Below are 22,494 nucleotides of genomic sequence, written 5' to 3'. Positions count from 1 at the left end.
ACCCCAATCTCTGACTTGGAAGATTGCAATAATTTCTGAATAGCATGTTGGTCATCATGATTGACACCTATTTTGATGATGAGTTTCTTTAGCTCATACACTTGAGCATTCAAAGCCCTAGAGTTGGCTTTCTCCAAATTTAATTGTTGAATTACCTTATTTATCATTTTTTCTGCCTTAACATCTATTGCATTTGTTTTATGTAGATCATTTATGATCAATTGCCCAATTTTCATGTGCAAATTGATATTGTCAAGCATTGGAAGCTTTTGAGTATCAATAGTTAAATTCGCAGTCTTGAAATTACTAGTGAACCCCACTAATATTTTAGTAGGATGAGAAAAAGAAATTTTAAGTTGGCTCCTCTCCAAATCCATTGCAGATAGCAATCTAGTTTGTTCAGGAGCAACTTAATACTCAGCTTGAGCCTCCATATTTGACTTTACCTTCTGATTTATCCTAGCTATCTGAGCATACATACTTTGAATTAAAGGAACCTGATCATGAACAGGTTCTCTGGAAGATGGGGAAGCTGGGGCACCTTCTGTTTCTCCTAAATGAATCACCAAATGAGGTTGTGGTGAAGACATTTCATCTTGAAGCTTGGTCCATTTTGTTGTTTCAAATTCATCCTCATCTAAATCAATAACTTCCTCTCTAACCCTCTTGACACCTTTTTTTGTAATGCGAGGGGTTTCAATATCTACCCCTTGAGTGTTTTGCAAATATCCATTAGCCAATTTCTCTATTTTAGGTCTACTTTCATGTACAAAAGCTAAATATCCATTCTCCAGTCTTCTCTTTGATATAATTTGATGAGGGTCATAAGCCACTCAACCACCTATAAAAGACACATGTCATTCAACAATCTTTCAACCTCCTAGGTAGCCTATCTGGTGTTTAGAATGAAGGGTCCCATTGCTTTAGGCAACTTGAAGAAAAATCCTTTCTTCATAAGAACAAAATGAACTTGATCTACATTCAAGCCCTGCTTGATAAATTCAAGGGAAAAAAGCCTCATTTGCACAAATTTAGGTAACCTGTAAGACTTGATAGAGGCTCCATAAACCCTAATCTCTGCATGCTCTTCAAATATGAACCAATCACCACATCTCACATGCTTACTCAATTGAAGAAATTCTTGAGCTTTAGGAAGAAAATTTTGGGGTAGGGTTCCATTCAAGATTTTAGAAGCCACTGGAAGGAATACATAAGTAAACTCAAATAAAGCACTATCTCCTGGATCACCCCTTATCAGGTCTGTCCAGAATACCAATGACTATTTCCTTTTATTGATATCAACAAAATTTAGACCTAAATCATAAAAATGTTTAGCATTTTGGTATAGAAATAAATAAGTAATGACTGAAGGGAATTTCAAGGACGAAGTGAGAGGAAAAGTCATAAATTGGGTATTGATAGTATCTACCCAGAATGCTGGAATGTCTAGTACTATCTCTGGCTTCATCATTAAGGAGAAAACTCCCAGCACAACTTTATCCACCTACTTGGAATCTTCTTTTTCTATAATCTTGGTAATATTTGCAAAACGAGTCTTATGCCAACTGCAAATATTTCTAAAGAGAAGAGATTCCCATCTAGGGAAAATTGACTAGATTTAGGGGCCAGGAAAGAGGTGATATGAGAAATTTCTTGAGGAGACATGTTATCATAATATGAAATCAGAGATTCTTTAGTAAAGGTGGTGTAAGTTCTAGACACAGGGTAATTCGACACTTGGTGTATTAAATGTGAGGTTACTTGAAAAATGCTCTCCCCTGACTGATTCTTTACAAAAAAACTCTTGGGGTACATTGTTGAGGCTAGCTATTGAATAAATTCAGGGAATAAATGAGTTATGGAGGCAAAAGCAGGTAAAACAGCTGACCTAACCATTGCCATGAATACAGGAGACATTTTATGGTTCAGTATGACCTCTTGATACAGTGAAAGATGTTTAATTATGCAGAGGTTATCAGAAATATCTCATTCAACATCCATTAATGGGGTATGGATAACTGATGAGGAACTTACTTGTTTGGCCATGGTGACTGTAGGTGATTGTTGTTGGTCACAGTTGCTGATGACAATTGTCAGGATGGTTGGTGACTCAGACTGCTGAACTAGATGCAAGGTTGATTATTACTGAAACAAAAGACTAATGCAACGGGGTTTTGCTTGTCTTTTATATATATGATAATCAAACGGAGGGAAAATCTGTAATTAATAAATGGAGTGGTAGATGAGGCGATGCGGTATGGTGGATGAGGTGGATATTAATGAATGAGGATGGTGGATGACGTGGAAGGGACGAGATGAAGTGAAACGATGGGGGTGGCCTGCTGTGGGGGTAGGGAGTGTACGGGAGGTTCATCGGGCTTGAACCCTTGCAATAATCTCAGGTCGTAGATCTCAATCAAATGCCTTGACATCATGGTCAACTGCAGGGGTTGAAACTGAGTTATAAATCGTGCTCGTTGTTCCCCCGCGGAGCACTTTACCTGCTTCTTGACACCACACTTGCTTATATTTTGTGATATTACTCGAACTTTAATATATGGGTCGGGGCCCCACCTTATATCAAATTTGAATGCCATAAAAAATAAATCACTATTTTCATAATTTCACATTTTATTTCGATTTTTAAAACATAATATTTGATTTTTATTTTTATTTTTTGTGATAATATTGAAAATGAAATTTAAATGACGATGGATGCTACAACATCTGGCTCCACCTGGGGATAGTGTCATGCGGAAAGAGTCAATTTTGCGGACAAAACCGACCTCCCTAGAAGCTAAGGCTTTCTAGTGACAAACAAGACAAATAAACACTACCTTTCTCTAAATATGCATTTAGAATACAAGTAATTAGGTAATTGTAACATACCTTTAGTCCAACGCTTTGTAGTAGTCCAGCCTCGCCGATCCATATGAGCTCCTCCTTCTCTTCGAAACCTGCATTCACTAACAAGCCAAAAGATTACATAGCACCTGATAAACTTATAAAATAACACATATTCATCATACAGACCAAGGAGTATAAGAAACAAATCATGAATAACAATCTGTTGAGAAAAATGAGTTTATTTGCATTAAGTGGAAACAAAAGAAACCATTACAACCTGAGCCTTGGTGTTGTGCAGGTCCCTCCTAGGGTCCAGCAAGAGTTTTCCTTTACTTTGATCAGCTCACCCACTTCCAAATAAGGCTAGGAAAGGATGGGAATCTCTCCTCTCAAGCTCTATAAGGGAGTCCTAATTCCAACAGCATCTACCCTTAGGAATGTTCAGCTTTCAACCTCCCCTCCCTCTAGCCCAATGCCTGTATTTATAGTGCTCTAGAGGAAGTTAATCAGGTCCACCATCAATGGGATAAGCCCCTCTTTGAATGGGATAGCTCCCCTCTTGATGGGATAAGTTCCTCTTTCATAGGGATACATGAACCATCTGGAGGCGCTCAATACACGTCAAACAAGCTTCTAGAATGCTCTAGAAATGATCACAAGTAACTTTTTTGGAGTGAAACTTGCGCCTTTTGACCTTTACAGGAGTACGCACCCTCCCCTTTACAGACAGAGCGTACAAGTACGCATGTATTGTGAAATTGGGGTGCGTACACGCAGGTAAGGCTAAGAGAAACTGCGTACCCAAAGATATATAGATTTTTAAAGACTTTCTCTCTTTCTTGGAGTTTGACATGAAGAGCAGAGGTATGAGACTTGCCAAGGAGGATAGTATGAAAGTTGATGGAGCCATACTAACTGCAAATAGTCATGGTGACAAATTTTAGTGTAACAGATTGCCCCCTAAAGTGCGAAGCCTATAGTAGATTAGGGTTTCATATCATCTAGGAAGGGTGAAGTACTTTATCATTTCAAGGATTATCTTGTGGAGAGCCCAGTCGGAACCTGCAAGTATTCAACACAAAATACATATATAAGATCATATCATCGCTGAGGTAGGCATTCCCATACTCAGATTGAAAACTTTAACTAACAAACTAACTACTGCTCTGATACAGGAATGATTTTGCAGTACATCATAATCATAGACTTGTGTAGACACAATATGGACGCAGCCATCTGTTTGTGATTAGTCTACTGTACAATGAATACAAAACTCCTCGCAGCCTGGATGGTGGAAACTAGATCCAGGGTCTTCATTTCTACTTCCCGAACAGGTACGATTCTATCCATGTGAATAAATGAGTTGATGTCGAACATGGTAGAAACCACTTGATTAGCAGTCAATGATGTAAACTGTTAACGAGTGTGAGAGAGACCACCAGTGATGTCAATGGTTCTCAAAGTACCCAGTACAATCCATGAGATGTGAATGAATGAGTTGATGTCGAACATCTCACGGAATCCTTCGATCGAAAGTCAATGATGTAAACCATCGTCAAAGGCGAGAAACCTGCCATTGATGCATGCAGATTTGAAGGTACTGATGATTCCTAGGTCATCTTTCTAGATAATGTGCTGATGTCGATAGAAAGCGACCCGTTGTAGGCAAGCCCACAACACGAAATCATAGATCAAGTTGAAGAAATGTAGCTGTAAGGACTGACTCAGGGATGGTCGAGATGGATGACGGGTATTTTGCAGATGAATGGTTTATTTGCAGTGACCTCTTGAACACATAACGACACAACAAATGGCTTGGTGACATTTGACCCAAAGTTAATACCCGGCTGAAGACTTTCAATGTGGTTTGATCAACTGTGAGGCAAAGGATTTCCCAACCCAGGTGAATGAAAAGTGTCGTGTTCAAGAGTGGTGATAAGGCTTCTTCTGAGACAAAGGATAAAAAATAGGCTCATTTTTCTCTCTTTTCCCCCACCATTTCTGGCAAGTACCTCTTTATTTTTTACAAGCTTGAGGAGGATAACATATGCTTGATTATAAGCTCATCCTTCGGATGAGTCCAACTTAGTTTTGATTCAAACCCTAAGAAGGAGTGGTCCATTCCTGTTTGTAATCGAACAGGTCCTTTACTGTGAAATTTTAACGAGTCCAGTATAGGAGAAACTCGGCGTTTTTCAATTTTAGAGAGTCTGAAAAAACTTAAGAAGACTCCAGGTTGAACTTTTTCGTAAATTTGTGTCTCCCAAGCCCGAAAAAGTATAAAATAATACTTGAGAGAACTGCTTGATCTTGCGACCAAGGAGTACTTTCATGATTAGTGTCTTTGACCTGAAAAGTAAAAAGCGATCAAGGACACGTCGTTTTATTTCCAGTATCGAATTTGAAACGACAAAAATCCGGAAATCTTTTCCTGTTTTTACGGTCAGAAAAGGGCTATAAGAGGACCGTCTTTTAATTTCGTTTTAACGAGTGTAAAAGAAACGCTCGACAATCTTTTCATGTTTTAGGAGTCAGAAAAGGGCTTAAAAGATGACTCTGATGTTTTTGTTTGTGAAAAATGACATTTTCCCTGAAAATCCTTTTATCCTGCGCAAAAACCAACACATTACTCATACCTGTTTAAAGATAGATAAAAATACTTTGAAAAATACCTTTTCATGGTGGAAAATAAACAAATTTGACATTTATTTACTCAAAAAACCTATAAAAAGGGCTTTTACCATTTCATTTTTACCATTTTACTGTTGAGGAGAGAAAAAGGGCTTTTGGCAAGAAACTTCCCGTGGACATTGCGGAGAATCCGACCGTCGAAACCGAACGCCGTCTCATCAGGTATTCTACAACATCCTCCCTTGCATTTCCATCCGTTTAGAATTTGTTTTTAAGCTTTAGTTTTATTTTTTGGAGGCCTTGGGGGTTTCAAGGTCCGCTTTTCGGGGTACGCAGGTGCCCCATGGGTGACCTGCGTACCCCGACATTTTCTCAATTGGGAAAATGCCGGCGTACGCAGCTTGCCTTAAGAGAGCCTGCGTACATATGCCCTGTCTCTAAAGGCGGGCTGCGTACACCGCGGAATGGATTTTGAAACTCCCATTTCTCCAAAATGAACAAAAAACTTTCAATTTTATGGACTCTAACAGATGTTTTATGGTGTGTAGATTTCCCACCATGCTTGATTGGCACGAGAGAGAACACGAACATGTTGATTTGGCCGCAATTAATCACCAACCTTCCATTGATGCTTTGAAGGCATGCGGTCTTTACAAATACTGGGCCATACCTGGCATGAGGGCCCAGGTGCGCTTTCTAGAGTGGCTGGTTGAAAGGTGGAACGTTCAGGATCAGTGCTTTTACATTGGAGGGCACCAGCTCGAGATAGAGCCCTCAGATATTTACTTTCTTACTGGTTTTCCCAAGAGGGGCGAACAATTGACTCTGTCCGGGACTAGGCCGGGTGGCCAGTCCATTGGTAGTCTCCGTCTAGAGTGGTGCAATAATCAAAACTAGGATAAGGGGATAGAAATCAAAAAGATATCTCGACCTGAACTTATGGTAATTGCCTTTACAGTTACCAGACTTTGCGGGGCTGCCGCTTTGCATATTGCCACTGGATCCCAGATGCGGATGGCGATTGATTGCTATCGGGGCACCATTTTCAACTGGTGCGATGCTGTGTTGGCCAACTTAAAGGGCCAACTGACTAGGACCAAAAACGGACAGCTGAAGACTTTTGGTTATGGGCCTTTAGTTGTGAGTTTTTCCCTAGATAGGGTTCTGATGCTGATCCCATAGCAGCTCACTGTTGAGGTTAGGCCTCCCTGAGAGCCTAAGTTGATGCGATGGGTTGCGGTGATGGCCCGTCATCCTGACGAGGGCACGGAGGTTGTCCGATTTAGACCAGAGTATCTTCACTAGTTAGAGAACCAGGTCTTCTCGATACAGGATTTTCCGTGTGCCGGAGTTGATTTTCGTGGAGATCAAGACATGATTCTTCCACCGGGAGAACAGTGGGATGACACAGGTACTTCATTTTTCACAAGTTTTTAAATTATCTATTTTTTTTGTTTTTATATCGTCTCAAAACTGACAGTGACAATTTTCAAAATGCAGATGTAGGCCCACAGCGTCCAGCCAATCTCCGGCCTTTCGAAAGGAGAGTACCAGTTGCACCGGCACCGGCCCCACAGGACGCGGCCACAGAGACCTTAGCTGAGTTGGAACAAGACCTAGAGCGTCTTACAGCAGACATACCAGAGACGACTATAGATGATATTCCTATCAGACTTCAGCGCTATGTGGTCGTAGTCCCAGGACCTTTTAGGAGGTTCTTGTGTAGGGTAGCCTGTGCAGTGGTGTCGTATAGAGAGCACCACCAGTGATTGGATGGTCACTTTTGTAGACACATGTGACATTTTGGTTTTTTGTACTTATCATTTTTGCCGATCATAAGGTGTTTTTCAACCTATGATCGAAGACGATGTATTTTTGACACACTCCTATCTATATATATCATTATTACCGGCTTATCTTGTTAAACATGTGTGATGAAATGTTTTTAAATTTACATGTATGATTATTGCAAATGTATGTCTAACATTCGAGAAGCAATTGCATCTGCTAATGTATTTAAAGACCTTGGAATATGCTGATATTCAATGTAATCAAATTCACTTTCCAAGAGACACACTCTCAAAAATAACCTTAATAACACTGGATTTCTAATGGCATACACTCTATTAAGCTGTAATACAACGAGTTCAGAATCTAACCTCACTATCAAACTCCGAATCCCAAACGAAATAGATTCAGACAATAATTCAATCACTGCACTGTATTCTGCAATGTTGTTTGTTGTTTGACCGAGGCTCACCCCATGCATAGAAACTAACTCATCAGAGGGCGAATAGATAACCCAAGCTGCGGAAGAGATATTCCGTGTACTACGACAAGCACCATCAGCAAATCCAATGTACGTTTGGAGAGGCGTCGACATCTGCAATATCAAGAGTAAAACCAAGATAAGCCAGAATAACGACGAAAAACACACTCTCTAAGCTAAGCACACTGTCTATACTAACAAACACACCAGCTAGAAAGAAAAATCTAACCTAACTAAATCTCCAGACCCATCATTTAAGCATAATACCTCTTTAGGTAAAGTCCATTTCTGGGTTTACCCAAAGAGTGCCCATCAAAATCTACCAGCTCATAAGCCCCTTTTGCTAGCTTTCGCTTGACAATGTAGGGCCCATGCCACATAGGAACGAATTTTCCAGCACCTAATTTATCGTTAGCTTGAACATATAATAGCACTAGGTCTCCTTCCGAAAAATTTCGAGGGGTCACGTTGCAATCATACTGAGCTTTCATCCGTTTTGCGTGAGTCTCGATTGCCAATGCAGCGTCACGTCGAGTCTCATCTAGTTGAGCTAAGTATAATAGACGCTTCTCCTCTTCGGAAGTAGCTGGAAGTAATTCGACAGCCATTTGAAGTGACGGGATTTCGCATTCAATGGGTAGCACGGCTTCCAAACCATAAATTAGTTGGAAAGGAGTGAACCCTGTTGATGTTTTCACTGAGGTTCGGTATGCCCAAAGCGCGGAAAATAACATGTTGTGCCAATTCGACCGATGAATACCAATGATTCGTCGGATCATGATAACTAAAACTTTGTTGATGGACTCAACCAGGCCATTGGCTTGTGGATAATAAGGAGTTGAGCTATCATGACGTAAACCAAGCTGGCCTGTAAGTTCTGTCATCATAACGTTTCGAAAATGGCGCCCATGGTCAGTGATTATCGCTTGTGGGACACCAAAGCTAGCAATAATGTGATTGAATACGAAAATTGTAGCTGTCTTACCATCTGCCTCGAATGTAGGCATCGCCTCAGCCCACTTAGTAAAATAATCAACCGCAAGGATGATATACGCATGCCCCCCGGCCGAGTGAGGGTTACATGTAACAAAATCGATACCCCATTTGGCAAAAGGACCAACGGAAATTATAGGGTGGAGAGGAGCAGGTGGTGCGCGCATCTTACGATCAAACACTTGACAGTTGTGGCATTTTTGGACCGCAATAATACAGTCTTTAAACAAGGACGGCCAGAAGTAGCCAGCGCGCAATATCTTTTGGGCTGTGGCATACCCAGACATATGACCGGCACACGCTCCAGAGTGGCAGTCATTCAAAACCCTTTCAGCTTCCTCGTGAGTTAAGCAACGGCGAAAAACCAAGTCCGCCCCACGGCGATAAAGAGTATCTCCAATAATTTTGTACTGTTGGGACTGGAATCGAATTTTCCGACGTTCTGTCTTTGAAACTTCGGGCTGAAAGGATTGGGTTTGGAGATAGACGATTATATCCCCATACCACGGATCTAAAGCGCTGATGAGAAACAAAGATTCATCCGCAATGGGCTCCTCTGCCACAGTTTCCGTGTCAGCACGCGGGAAATCACACATTAACTCGGCAAAAGCTAAAGATTTCTTAGACTTAGATTTTTCAAATTCCAAGTCGAACTCCTGCAGGATAACGATCCATTTAGAGTACTTGCCCCCTAGCAATTGTTTAGTCAAAATGTAGATCATAGGGTTGCAATCCAAAATGACTGTAGTTTTACGGAGAAGAATGTAGTGACGAAAACGTTGGACAGCTTGAACGGCTGCCAAGGCCAATTTCTCCACATGTGAATATTTGAGCTCAGTGGGATTTAACGTCTGACTAAGGTAATATATCACATGTTCCGTTCCGAATTCATATTCCTGGACTAAGACCATTCCAATGGTGGAATGAGCGGCGGCGAGGTACAAAAAGTAATCCTGGTTGTAGTTGGGAGGATGCAACAACGGTGCATGGGTCAACGCGTGCTTGAGTGCGTCAAAAGATTTCTGAGGTATCTCATTCCAAGAGAATTGAGCGTTTTGTTTCAACAACCAGGTAAAACCATTGGTAATCTCGGCGTAGTTAGGAATGAATCGGTGTAAAAAGTTTGCTTTCCCCTGCAAACTTTGGAGTTGGCGAAGACTCGAAGGAGGAGGCAATTTCATGATAGCCTCTACCTTCGAGGGATCGACGCAGATGCCGGCTTTTGAAACTAAAAATCCTAGCAATCGTCCCACTTCTATACAGAAGGCACATTTGTGTGGGTTCAACCGTATACGATAATGCCTACACCTCATAAAAATTGCTCGTAAATGGACAAGGTGATCAGCTCGATGTAAGGAGTGAGCGGGCAAATCATCGAGATATGGTTGCACAATGTGTTTGATGTCATGAAATGCATAAGACATCACCCTTTGAAAAGTGGCTCTGGCATTCTTAAGCCCAAAAGGTAATTTGCAATAAGAAAATGTCCCCCATGGACAAATGAAAGCCGTTTTTGGTTGATCGGCAGGTAGAATATTGATTTGGTTGTAACCGGAAAAACCATCCATAAAGGAAAATATTTCACTGCCGGCACAATCATCAATTATTTGATCGATATAGGGTGTTGGGTAGTTGTCCTTGGGACAAGCACGATTGATATCCCTATAGTCGATACATATTCTTATTGTTCCCTGTTTTTTGTTAACCGGAACAATATTCGATACCCAATCCGTTAACGGGATCGGATAAATGAAACCTGCTTTCAACAGCTTCTCAACTTCTGCTTTAATTGCATCCGCTTTTCGTGGGTGAATCTGACGCAAACGTTGCCGGACGGGTTTAGCGTCCGGGTAAGTTTTGATCTCATGGACAACAAATGCGGGATCAATTCCTGGCATTTCCTCATAGGACCAGGCAAACACGTCGTGAAATTCTTGAAATAGGGCCTTGTATGTCTGAATTTCATCATCTGAACACGAGGCACCTATATGAATGTGCTCAACAATTCCGGGCTTGACTGAAATGTCAATGGGAATAGTGCAAGAAATGTTTCCCAAATTCAGCTCTGAATCAAGATGTTTCATTGGACTCTGAGCTTCTTTGACATATTCAGCTGTAAATATTGATGAGAAATCGTTTTCAAAATGATCATCCTCAGGTAAAAACGAAGATCTATGATGGAGATCTTCCCATGGTAAATCGTCTACGCACAGGACTTCACAAAGTTGTTCGTCAGATAACACAACTTCGGGAAATGCTATTAACTTCGAGGTTGACGCGAAAAATGATTCCTCACGGACCACATTCATTTGGTCGATTTTGGTTGAACTTGGGTCGGTAAAAGACTGCATGGCTTCATAGGCAATTTCATATGGACTCAAAGGCATTGCGTCACCAAATGAGTCTATCTCAGATTCAGAAGGAACGATCCAAGGATCGTCATAAACAATGGTGTCTGAAGTAATCATATGAATAGATGCAAATGAAGACACGGCGTTGATTGGAGGAAAAGGAAAAGTTCCCAGTAAACCAACATCTTTAACTAATCCTACGCCAACATCCTTGTAAGGGATAGTCGTTTTACCGACATGTTGGATACTCTCTGAAGAGGCTGGGTCGGATGAAAAGTAAGCGAGCTGGTCTATGGTTACGATCTTGCCATTATGTGGGAACTTTATTACTCTGAAGACCGATGAAACGACCGCTGTCATAGCGTAAGACCAACTTCGACCCAAGAGAAGGTTGTAGTCTAGAGGGGCATCAACCACCTCCACATCTAGACTAACGGTTTTTCCTTCAACCCCTATAGGCAAATCCTGTAGAATGCCAAACGGATGGAACCCACGGCCATCAAAGGCCTTAAGAATTGTCGGTGATTGATTCAGTGAAGGAGAACCAAGCGATCTCCAGCACTGTATCGACATAATACACGTGGAAGCTCCCTCATCAATTACAGTCCGATGAATAGGCCTGTTTTTGACTATCACTGGGATCTGGAAAGCCATCTGATGAGGCAAACACGGTGTACTATTTTCTAGATCAAAGATTATTAGGTTCGGGTCCTGAACATCAACAGCTCCTATAGCCGACAAAAGTAATTTTCATTGTGCTGGGCATGATTGCAGCACTTCTAAAGCCGACATTGCTGAGGGTGAAACAGCTAAATCCTCAACAATGTTGTAATTCTGGGCCGCTCTCGCATGTTGATTGAAAGCAGACCTTTGAAGTACACCCTTGGCGGGCGGTTTGATTACTAAGTCAGGGTTAGGTTTCTCGATCTGCAGTGGATCGGAACCGGGAGCTGAGGTTGATGGATTTGAATGAGAAGATTCTGCTTCTTTCGATCCATCAACAGGACTTTTACTACCATAATCTTGCGATCGAGTCGCAATCCTTACATGAGACATCATCAATATGGGTTCTTCACTGGCACTCGAGGAAGAACTTATCATCTTACTCTCCTGCTTTGGAAATGGATCTTTCAAAACAACAGGAGTTGGGGAACCCTTGACGATTTTCACAACCTCGGCCCGATGAGGGCAATCTCTCGTAAAATGGTCCTCTTCACAAATAAGACAAGGATATCGAGGTTTGCGCTTTTCGTCATTGGTTTCCGACTTTTCTGTTTTCTCCTTTGGAGTCTTGTCTGCTTTATTCTTCTTCTTTCCTTTCTTCTTCCCACCGTTTTTTGATTTAGCCGTAGATGACTCTACAACGTGAATATCAGCGGAAACTTCAAGAGAAGATTCTCCTGTCGGGGAGTCTGGTAAGGTTATAATGGGTGAAGAATTCTTTGAAGACTTCTTCTTGCTTTTAGTATTCACCGTACCAATCATGCCATCAGCAGCATGAGATCCCGAAGGAGCAGCAGCGATTTGATTTGACTTTGGAAGATATGGGATCTTTTCGTGTAACGTACCTGACTGAGTGTAAACTAAGTCAAGGTACTGCGCTTGAGCAATCACTTGCTCCTCAGTAACTACTCCGGCCTTAGCTACGTCTTCAGTAATCTTCAGTAATAATGATTTAACAAACCATTCAGCTAAGATTTGGTCTGGGATAAAAACTTTCACTAATCGCCTTCGACATCTCCATTCATGTATATGATCGGAAATATAAGTGGACGTCGACTATTTTAATGAAGTTAGTAGCTCCGTGCCATTATCATATCTGACCGGCAACTGAAAATGAGTTAGGAACGAGGTAGCTAACTGACTAAAATTGTAAAAAGAGTCCCGTGGTAACTCAATGTACCACTTGGCCGCGAGACCAATGAGCATATGCTGGAAAAGACGTAAGCGGATCGAATCATCCGATATGGAATTTGAAGCACACCAGAGGTGGTAAGTCATCACATGATTTGACGGATCCTCTCCAGACTTACCTTCGAACTTGGGAATGTCACTGGGAAACTTATTTGGCATTGGCGGCCAAAACGGAAGATAATTTATTGGATCGTTTGTTAGGCGCGACAAGTCCGGTAAATCCAAAGTTGCGATAAACGGTAATTGCCGATTAGGATCCCTAAAGCTCTGGGTCACAAGACCAGTCCCAGGAGGAGGATATCCAGGATAACTTGGAATAGGTATCGCATTCGGGATATTGTATCCTCTTGGAAAACCAGGATTAACCGAACCGTACTGGGGTTGCTGAGGCTGTTGATAAGTATACCCAGGATACGGTTGATACTGGTAAACTGGCTGTTGGACAGCAGGCCCGTATTGGTATTGCCCCTGGTACGGTTGATAAATGAATTGTGGTTGACTAGTGACAACCGTACTTAAACCAGGCTGTCCTACAGGCATCTGAACCGTAGTTTGAATCGTAGATCCAGACAAGGGTAAAGATGTCTGAGGAGTAGTTGCAGAGACAGTAGAAACCGGAGCTGTCGATACTCCAGAAGCAAGTGTGGTGGAAGGAACAGATGTTGCGGTAGTTGCAGCAGTCGTTTGAGATGGAGTACTAGGTGCAATGGGCGACTGAGTAACTACCGAAGGTACAAAAGTTTGAACATTAGACTGGACTGGTTGTTGGGGTGAACCAGAAACTAAGGGTTGTCCAGCTTGAGATGACAACTGTACACTTGGCTGCAATACCTGTTGAACTTGCGATGGATCCCGCACTATGTTCATTCCAGGGTATTGACCCATAACAGGTTGAGGATATTGAGATCCATAACCGGATTGACGGTAGGATTGATAATTGAAAGGTACAGTTCCCGTACTTTGAACATAAGATTGACCTTGGGGTGGTTGATAACCTTGATTCGAGTACTGACCTTGAGGTAGATACCCTTGAGGTAAGTACTGATACCGGAGTTGACCTTGAGCTATAAATTGATACTGAGGTTGACCTTGGGGTACATATTGAGGCTGGGGTTGACCTTGAGGAATGTATTGTACTATGGGTACATATTGTCCTTGAGGTTGCCCCCCAGACGCAATTTGTGTACCTTGAGGTTGCCCCCCAGGCGTTAATTGAGGCTGCCCCCCAGGCGGTAACTGGCCACCTTGAGGTTGAGAACCGGGAACTGAACCTGACATCATGTAAATTTCTCCTGCACCCAATGGTTTATTACCATTTTTTCCAGCTAATAACCCATGTTCAATGGGTTGAGGAGATGCTCCCGCAAAAGTACCAGAAAGTGACTGATACCCAGAGGGAACAGAAGGACCGCCATACAAGAAAGATTCAGGAGATTGAGTGAACATGGACGACTGACCAGACATATTTACAGGAGTATATATACCTCCAGGTGGATAAGGAGTACGAGGTGGAGAAAAACTTGACCCTGAGTTGTCCAAATAATTGGTTAACGAAAGATACCAAGTAGTGCTTCTAGGAGGACTGTAAAAGATGGATTCACGCTCCCTTAGATCAATAGTAGGTTGATCTTCAAGGATAGAAACGCCAAATTCTTCTTCTGGAGCAAGTTCTTCAATAGCTATCAAACCAGCAGGAAGATTTTCGGTGATGACTCTTTCTACCCTAGGTGAATCAGGAGCACTAGAAGTTGGAGTAACAGGTTCAGATATTTCAGGTTCTTCGCCTATATCACTAGTAGATGAAAAACTACCAGCAAGCTTAGAAACTGCAACAGCTTCGGGATTATAACCTATTTCTAGACCTTGGTAATCTGGATGGACTACCAACGACGACTCTCCTTCTTCAGGTGAACCTACTTTACTGCCACTAGGAGTTACAAGGACTTTCAAACCTTCGTAATGACCCAGGACGTCTTCAAGAGGTTCACCCCGAAGTCTACGGGACTTCCTCAACAAATCGGCCACGGTAACAATCTCAGGAGACTTGCCTCGAAGTCTACCGGACTGTCTCGGTAATTCAGCCACAGTTAAAAACTTTTAACTACTGCACACACAAACAAAGTATAATCTCAAAGCAAACCGCCTAAAGTCTCTAAAGAACCAAACAAATTCGAATCACACGCCTAAAGAATCTAGGGCGTCAAACCATACACAAACAGTAGCCTTCCGGACCAAAAACACTAGTTGGAGATGAAACCCAACATCGCTGAATTCAATACAGAAGTGGTGGGTGGAACAGTTACCCCGGCAACCTGCTTAATGAATAGACCGGCACAAGTTCCTCCACTTTAACCGTCTCGAGTGAAGTGAACCCCCGGAAAATCCAAGTGAGTCTAGCCGACGTCTGCTCCAGGTACAGTGGGATCTTCCCTCCACCGTCACCTCGGTAGAATCCTAAAGATAATGGTCACTAAGGTTACCAACAACAACAAATATACCTGGGGAAACAATCTACGACCCGATAGCACGCAAGGGAAGAGTAACAAGCTCAATCCCCTTGCCGGCTCCTTGACAATAATCCAAGGTTTACCGACAAGTGACCCCAAGCTCCTCGACAATAATCTGAGGTTTACCGTTTGTAGTACGTGCATATCTGGCGCCTTTCCCAATGAAGGAGGATTGATCCCCTCACTGGTTCGGACACGGTCTCGTGCTTCTCCTTTAAGAGGAGCTTTCCCAGAGTACAAATGAAACAGTTGGATTTATCCTACCACAAGATGAGCTACTTGTTTGGTTTTACTGTCTTGGAGAGTTAATTACTCTCCTACTCCAAGGCACTAGCCTGATCTATATTGGTGTTTCAGAGCCCTAGTAAATAAAAAGTTACTAAGTTGATTTTACTTTAAGCGTTAATTTTTTATGGCTTTTCTTTAGGACAAAAGGTAGTGGAGATGAAACTGATGGTGTGTAGACTCGACTGAAACCCACTAAAAAGATTCACTTAGGATGATTTATACTAATTTTCTTTTTCAATGAATTCCCTAGCTAAGAGAGTTGGAGAATGCAAAATCAATATAAAAACAATTTTCTTGGCAATGAAAATCAAAGAAACAAACTCTTTATCTTTTCCAAAGCATACAACACATGACCACTAATTACTTCACGAAAATTCCTTTTCTTGTCAAAGACTCAAATGCTACTAAAGCAAACTTTTCTTCAAAAGAGTTTTTTTTTTTGTATTTTTTCCTATATTAACAAAGCATGTAAAACTTACATTAACAGAAATCAAAGTTGAAAAATCTATGGCAATCAAATCAACTCAATTTCACACAAAAGCAAATCCAAGAGAAATGCACCTAAAAGTAAATCTAATGAGGCAAAAGCCTACCAAGTATGATTCCAGGATGTTTTACTCAGTCAAAATTTAACTAAGGACTAGTTAATGCAGAATCAAAAACCAGTCAAAAACAAAAATCAAAATCTTTTGTTCTTTTTCTTAAGAATAAAATTCAAAGTTCAATCAGCAAAATTTTTTGAGATTCGGCAAAGAGACAACACAAAGGTAGGTTTCTCACAAGGGTGGATTCTATGAAAGGTCTGACTCCTAAGAAGACTGAAAAGACCAAGGAGATCCAAGGTTTTACAACTTCTAAAGCCAAAGTCACTACAGGACCAGTGCAAAAATCAAACCCTAGGGCAAAATCTCTATGAATTTCACTAAAACTCTTGACACTGATGAAACAAGCTTAGGTGAAGATTGATGGCAGATAACCAGTGGATCTGGGCAGCAAAACAAATTAAAAACAAAATCTAAAAGGCAAAAAAGAAGAAAATTGAAATTTTCTCAATTTTAACAGGGTACGTAGGCAACCTGTTTGCACAGGTGCGTGTACGCTCTGTGCACAAAGCTGCAGTGCGTACAAGTACGCATTGTGCTTAACTCAGAGGGTGCATACTGCTAGCAAAACTAAGAAAAACTAAAATCTAATTTAACCCTAAGCGAGCCCACCCAAATACACAGTCAAACAGCCAAAAACCAGAAAACAAACGACTTTTCTCAAATCAAAGTTTCACACAAAGGAAAAATCATTCACATCAATGGAGTTCCCCAGTGGAGTCGCCATTTTGTCATGCGGAAAGAGTCAATTTTGCGGAAAAAACCGACCTCCCTAGAAGCTAAGGCTTTCTAGTGACAAACAAGACAAATAAACACTACCTTTCTCTAAATATGCATTTAGAATACAAGTAATCAGGTGATTGTAACATACCTTTAGTCCAATGCTTTGTAGTAGTCCAGCCTCACCGATCCGGATGAGCTCCTCCTTCTCTTCGAAACCTGCATTCACTAACAAGCCAAAATATTACATAGCACCTGATAAACTTATAAAATAACACATATTCATCATACAGACCAAGGAGTATATGAAACAAATCATGAATAACAATCTGTTGAGAAAAATGAGTTTATTTGCATTAAGTGGAAACAAAAGAAACCATTACAACGTGAGCCTTGGTGTTGTGCAGGTCCCTCCTAGGGTCCAGCAAGAGTTTTCCTTTACTTTGATTAGCTCACCCACTTCCAAATAAGGCTAGGAAAGGATGGGAATCTCTCCTCTCAAGCTCTAGAAGGGAGTCCTAATTCCAGCAGCGTCTACCCTTAGGAATGTTCAGCTTTCAACCTCCCCTCCCTCTGGCCCAATGCTTGTATTTATAGTGCTCTAGAGGAAGTTAATCAGGTCCACCATCAATGGGATAAGCCCCTGTTTGAATGGGATACCTCCCCTCTTGATGGGATAAGTTCCTCTTTCATAGGGATACATGAACCATCTGGAGGCGCTCAATACACGTCAAACAAGCTTCTAGAATGCTCTAGAAATGACCACAAGTAACTTTTTTGGAGTGAAACTTGCGCCTTTTGACCTTTACAGGAGTACGCACCCTCCCCTTTACAGACAGAGCGTACAAGTACGCAGGTATTGTGAACTTGGGGTGCGTACACGCAGGTAAGGCTAAGAGAAACTGCGTACCCAGAGATATATAGATTTTTAAAGACTTTCTCTCTTTCTTGGAGTTTGACATGAAGAGAAAAGGCATGAGACTTGCCAAGGAGGATAGTATGACAGTTGATGGAGCCATACTAACTGCAAATAGTCATGGTGACAAATTTTAGTGTAACAGATAGTGATTTTTCCATAGAAGCACTGGGAACTGTAGATTAGTGCCTTCACCTCGGGCATGGAGTCATATATTGCTTTACAAAATCTAATTCTATGGAATTTTTACAATGAATTCACTCTATCATCTACAATGATAGGATGCTTGTGCTTCAGAATTACAAATAATGTTTGAGATACTGCCCCATTGAGAGGCAGCGGTAATGTCTCACCATCAGGATTCCCCATGAAGAATGTATTATTTGCCCTTACTTCTATAATTCTGAATGGGCCATACCAAAGAGGATCAAACTTCCCTTGTTTGACCTTATCTTCTCTTCTAGTATCCCACCTTAACACTAGGTCTCCAGATTTAAAATCAATTTATTTTTAGGTCAAAAATGTCCTTCATCTTTTATTGATACATAATTAAATCATCTCTTACCTTATCTTTATTCTCACTCAACCCCACTACCTTATGCATCCTTCTTATCAGAGCATTGGGTTCTTCTTTTGCCTCCTGAATCATTGAAATCACAGGCTTTACAAGCTGACTGGGAAACAGATCTTGAGTTCCATACACTAACTCAAAAGGTGATTTTCCTGTAGACCTTTTTGTAGTTACTCGGACATCCCAAAGAGAAAACCTTAATTTTGAATCCCAGTCTCTCTGATTCTCTGCAATAGTTTCCTTAAGAATTTTCATGAACGTTTTGTTAGTGGATTCAGCCAATCCATTTCCATGAGGATGATAAGCTGTTGAATGAGATAAAATGACATTATACTTCTGACAAAAAGAAACAAACTTAATTGAACTAAACACTTGAGCATTGTTAGTTATGATTTTGACAGGGCATCCAAATCTGCTGAAAATGTTTTCCTCTAGAAACTTCATCACCACCTGGTCATTTGCCTTTTTAGTAGGTATAGCTTCTACCCACTTGGTGAAATAATCAGTAGCTGTAAGAACCCACTTGTGCTGTCCACTTGAAGGTGGGTTAATTTCTCAAACAAAGTCTAACCCCCATTGTATGAATGGTTATTCTATGAAGACTGGGATCAATGGCAAGGGAGCTAACCTCTTCTTCTCAGCAAAAAGATAACAGTTCTAACAGCGTCTGACAAACTTATATATATCACCAAATAAGGTGGGCCAATAAAATCCTGCCTGGAGGATTTTGTGTGCAATAGCCTTCCAACTATAATTTCCACCACATAACTTCTCATGATAATCTTTAATTGTCTCTGTAGATTCATCTTCTATCAAACATAATAATAAAATTCCCACAGGGTCCTTCCAATGCAATCTTCCCTCCACAATCACAAATGGTTATGCCTTGATTTTTAATTCTCTATATCTTGTTCTATACATTGACTGGGGACAAGAGAAAAAACATCAATAATGAACTATGTGCTTGTACCATTCTGAACATAAAAATTTATATCGTATCTTCATACTTGGAGTTGATTTTTCTTCACCCTCTTCAATTATTTCCTCATTTACAGGTGTTAGTAAGTTGATTCCCAATGCCTGAAAATTTGACTCTTTCAACATCTTTGCCAATCCTTGCCCTTTCAACAGCTTTGTGGGCTTTATGTCTAGGTCATACTCTTGGATATTAGCTATCCATTTTCCTCTTTTACCTTCCACATCACTCTGGACTAAGACATCATTTACTACAACATTTGGCACATAGGCAATGATCTATGACTATAGCACATAAGTCCTGAAGTCCTTTAGGGCTTTTATCAAGGCATATACCTATTTTTCAAGAATATTGTATTTGAGTTGAGCGTCTCTAATAATCTTGCTAAAGAAAGCAATTGGCTGCTATTTTCCTTCATCATTTTTCTGCAACAAAACAATAGCTATTGAATTGAGTGATGCAAATGAAAATATTTGAAATGGCTTTTGATAATCAAGGCTAATCAAAATTGGAGCTGCTTGTAATGCTTCTTTGATCCTAGAAAATGACTCTCTGACTTCCTTGGTCCAATGTACTTCATTCTCTTTCTTCAACATATTGGTAATCTCTTTTACAATTTCATCATAATTGGACACAAACCTCCTTAAAAAAATTATTTTTACCAGAAATTTTTGAATGTCTTTCTTACTCTTGGGTAAGGGTATTTTGCATAGCTTGCACCCTTGCTAGATCTATCTTTACTTCATTTCTATAAACAATGTTCCCCAATAGTTTGTCTTCTTCTACAGAAAAAATACACTTCTTAGGATTCAAAGAAAGCCCAAATTTTCTACATTTCTCAAAAGTCTTTTTAAGATGGTCCAGATGCTCCTCATCTAACTTAGAGAAAACAGTGATATCATCCAAGTATATTACTAAAAACTTGTCACCCACAAATGCAATGTCCATAGCCCTCTGAAACATTACACCTACATTCAGCAACCAAAAGGGCATTCAAGCATACATGAAGGTTCCCGAAGGAGTTGTGAATGTAGTCTTTTTCTGATCTTCTTTATCGACAGCCACCTAGTTATACCTAGAGAACCCATCCAGCATTGACATTTTGAATGATCCAGTTACCTTCTGCAGCACGTGATCCATTTTAGGTAATGGATAGTTATCTTTTAAGGAAGCCCTATTCAGATTTATAAAATCCACACATAACCTTATTTCTCCATTTTTCTTCCTTACAGGTACTAAATTGGCTACCCAGTTAGAGTATTGGAGTGGAACTCTTATCTTGGCATCAAGAAGCTTTTGAATTCTTTCTCAATTAATGGCAAAAGAAAAGGATTGATCTGCCTGAGTTTTTTCTTACATGGTTTAATCCCTTCTTTCAAGGGAATATTGTGATGAATAATGCTTACATCATATGTCTTGAGATCCTCATAGGACCAAGAAAAAACATCAGTGTAATTCCTAAAAATCTCAATATATCTCTCCTTATAATTAAGTGGAACTCCTTTAAACAATTTGACTAACTTGGGCTCCTTCTGGGTTCCAATATTGTGATCTTGAATCTGCTCATCCTGTGAAACTTTCTTTTAACTAACAGCTACATCATTGGAGTCAAAAAGTCTTTCAAGAGGGACAAGTCCCCTGGGTAGAATATTATCTTTCAATTGAACAATTTTTTGATTGACTATGGAATTTTTAAAACCACTTACTTATGCACCTTCTTTTGTTTCATCTCTATCTTGATCAATTTCGGTGCCTTGAAAATATTCAATCATAGTAAAGAATTCCTTAATCTACTGATCATCCTCAAAAACCTGCCAGTGTATTGTGTTATCTAGAACAGAAGGCCTGTGCCTCATTTCAACCTCATATCTCAGCTTTAGATTTATAGGAGGCCTAAAGGTACTGGCAGCCACAACCAGGGAGTCTACTAACCTGTTCCCATATCTTGGAATGAACTGTATGTTGAAAGCCTCAAAGAAATTCTCAACTAATCCCACACTTCATTTCTATATGCCTTAAGCCTAGGCTATTTTGTTTGACAACAGTTCTTAATTTGTTTTATAATCAACTCTAAATCTCCAAAAATGGAAATTGAAAGGACTCCAATTTCTTTTGTTGTTTGAAGAGTAATGATCAAGGATTCATATTCTGCCACATTATTAGTTGCTTCAAACTCCAATTTAAAAGAAAATGGGATCATATTACCTGCAGGTGTAACTAAAAGGAAACCAACACCTATTCCTTCTTTAGAATAGGCTCCATCAAAGAAGAACTTACACACCTCTTCTGTTTGCAGCTCTGTATTTACACAGGCTGAAGTAAGCTGCTCTAATTATCTTTAGCCAACTCTACATTGTCATGCAACATGAAACAAGAAAAGTCATCTTTTTCTTGGCTGTACACAGGTGAATTACTTGATCTATTCTTTGTGATTGTTTTAACAAATCTTGTTTCTCTGTACATAGTCTTCTCTCTTCTCCACCAAAAATTGGTATGATAGCATAAGTAAAATCGAATTTCATAACTCCCCCCAATTTAGCCCCCCATGACCTAAATAGTAGCATTCCAAACCTAGCAGGGATATCTGCTACCACTACATCCATTACCAAGCTTCTAGCTACGATCTGGGCTAATGAAACTACCATATCTTTAATGACCCTGAAACACTTGACTTTATTTGAATCAAAAGAATACAGGTATTTGTAAGGTTTAGTAACTTGTAATTTTAGTTGTTTCATTACTGAGAGTGGCACAAGGTTGTGTGAAGATCATGAATCAAACATACATTTATGCAAGAGGAAATCATGAATCAATAAAGAAATGTAGAAAGGAGGTGTTGAAGAATCTATCTCCTCCACATGTGGACCAAAAATCACTACTAGTTTATCTTCTTGTAGATTCACAGTGTC

The sequence above is a fragment of the Pinus tabuliformis genome, chromosome 2_1 (genome assembly GCF_031772625.1).
Source record: "Pinus tabuliformis cultivar Carrire ecotype Pingquan chromosome 2_1, CPIR1, whole genome shotgun sequence".
NCBI lineage: Eukaryota > Viridiplantae > Streptophyta > Pinopsida > Pinales > Pinaceae > Pinus > Pinus tabuliformis.
This window is presented reverse-complemented; position numbering follows the sequence as displayed.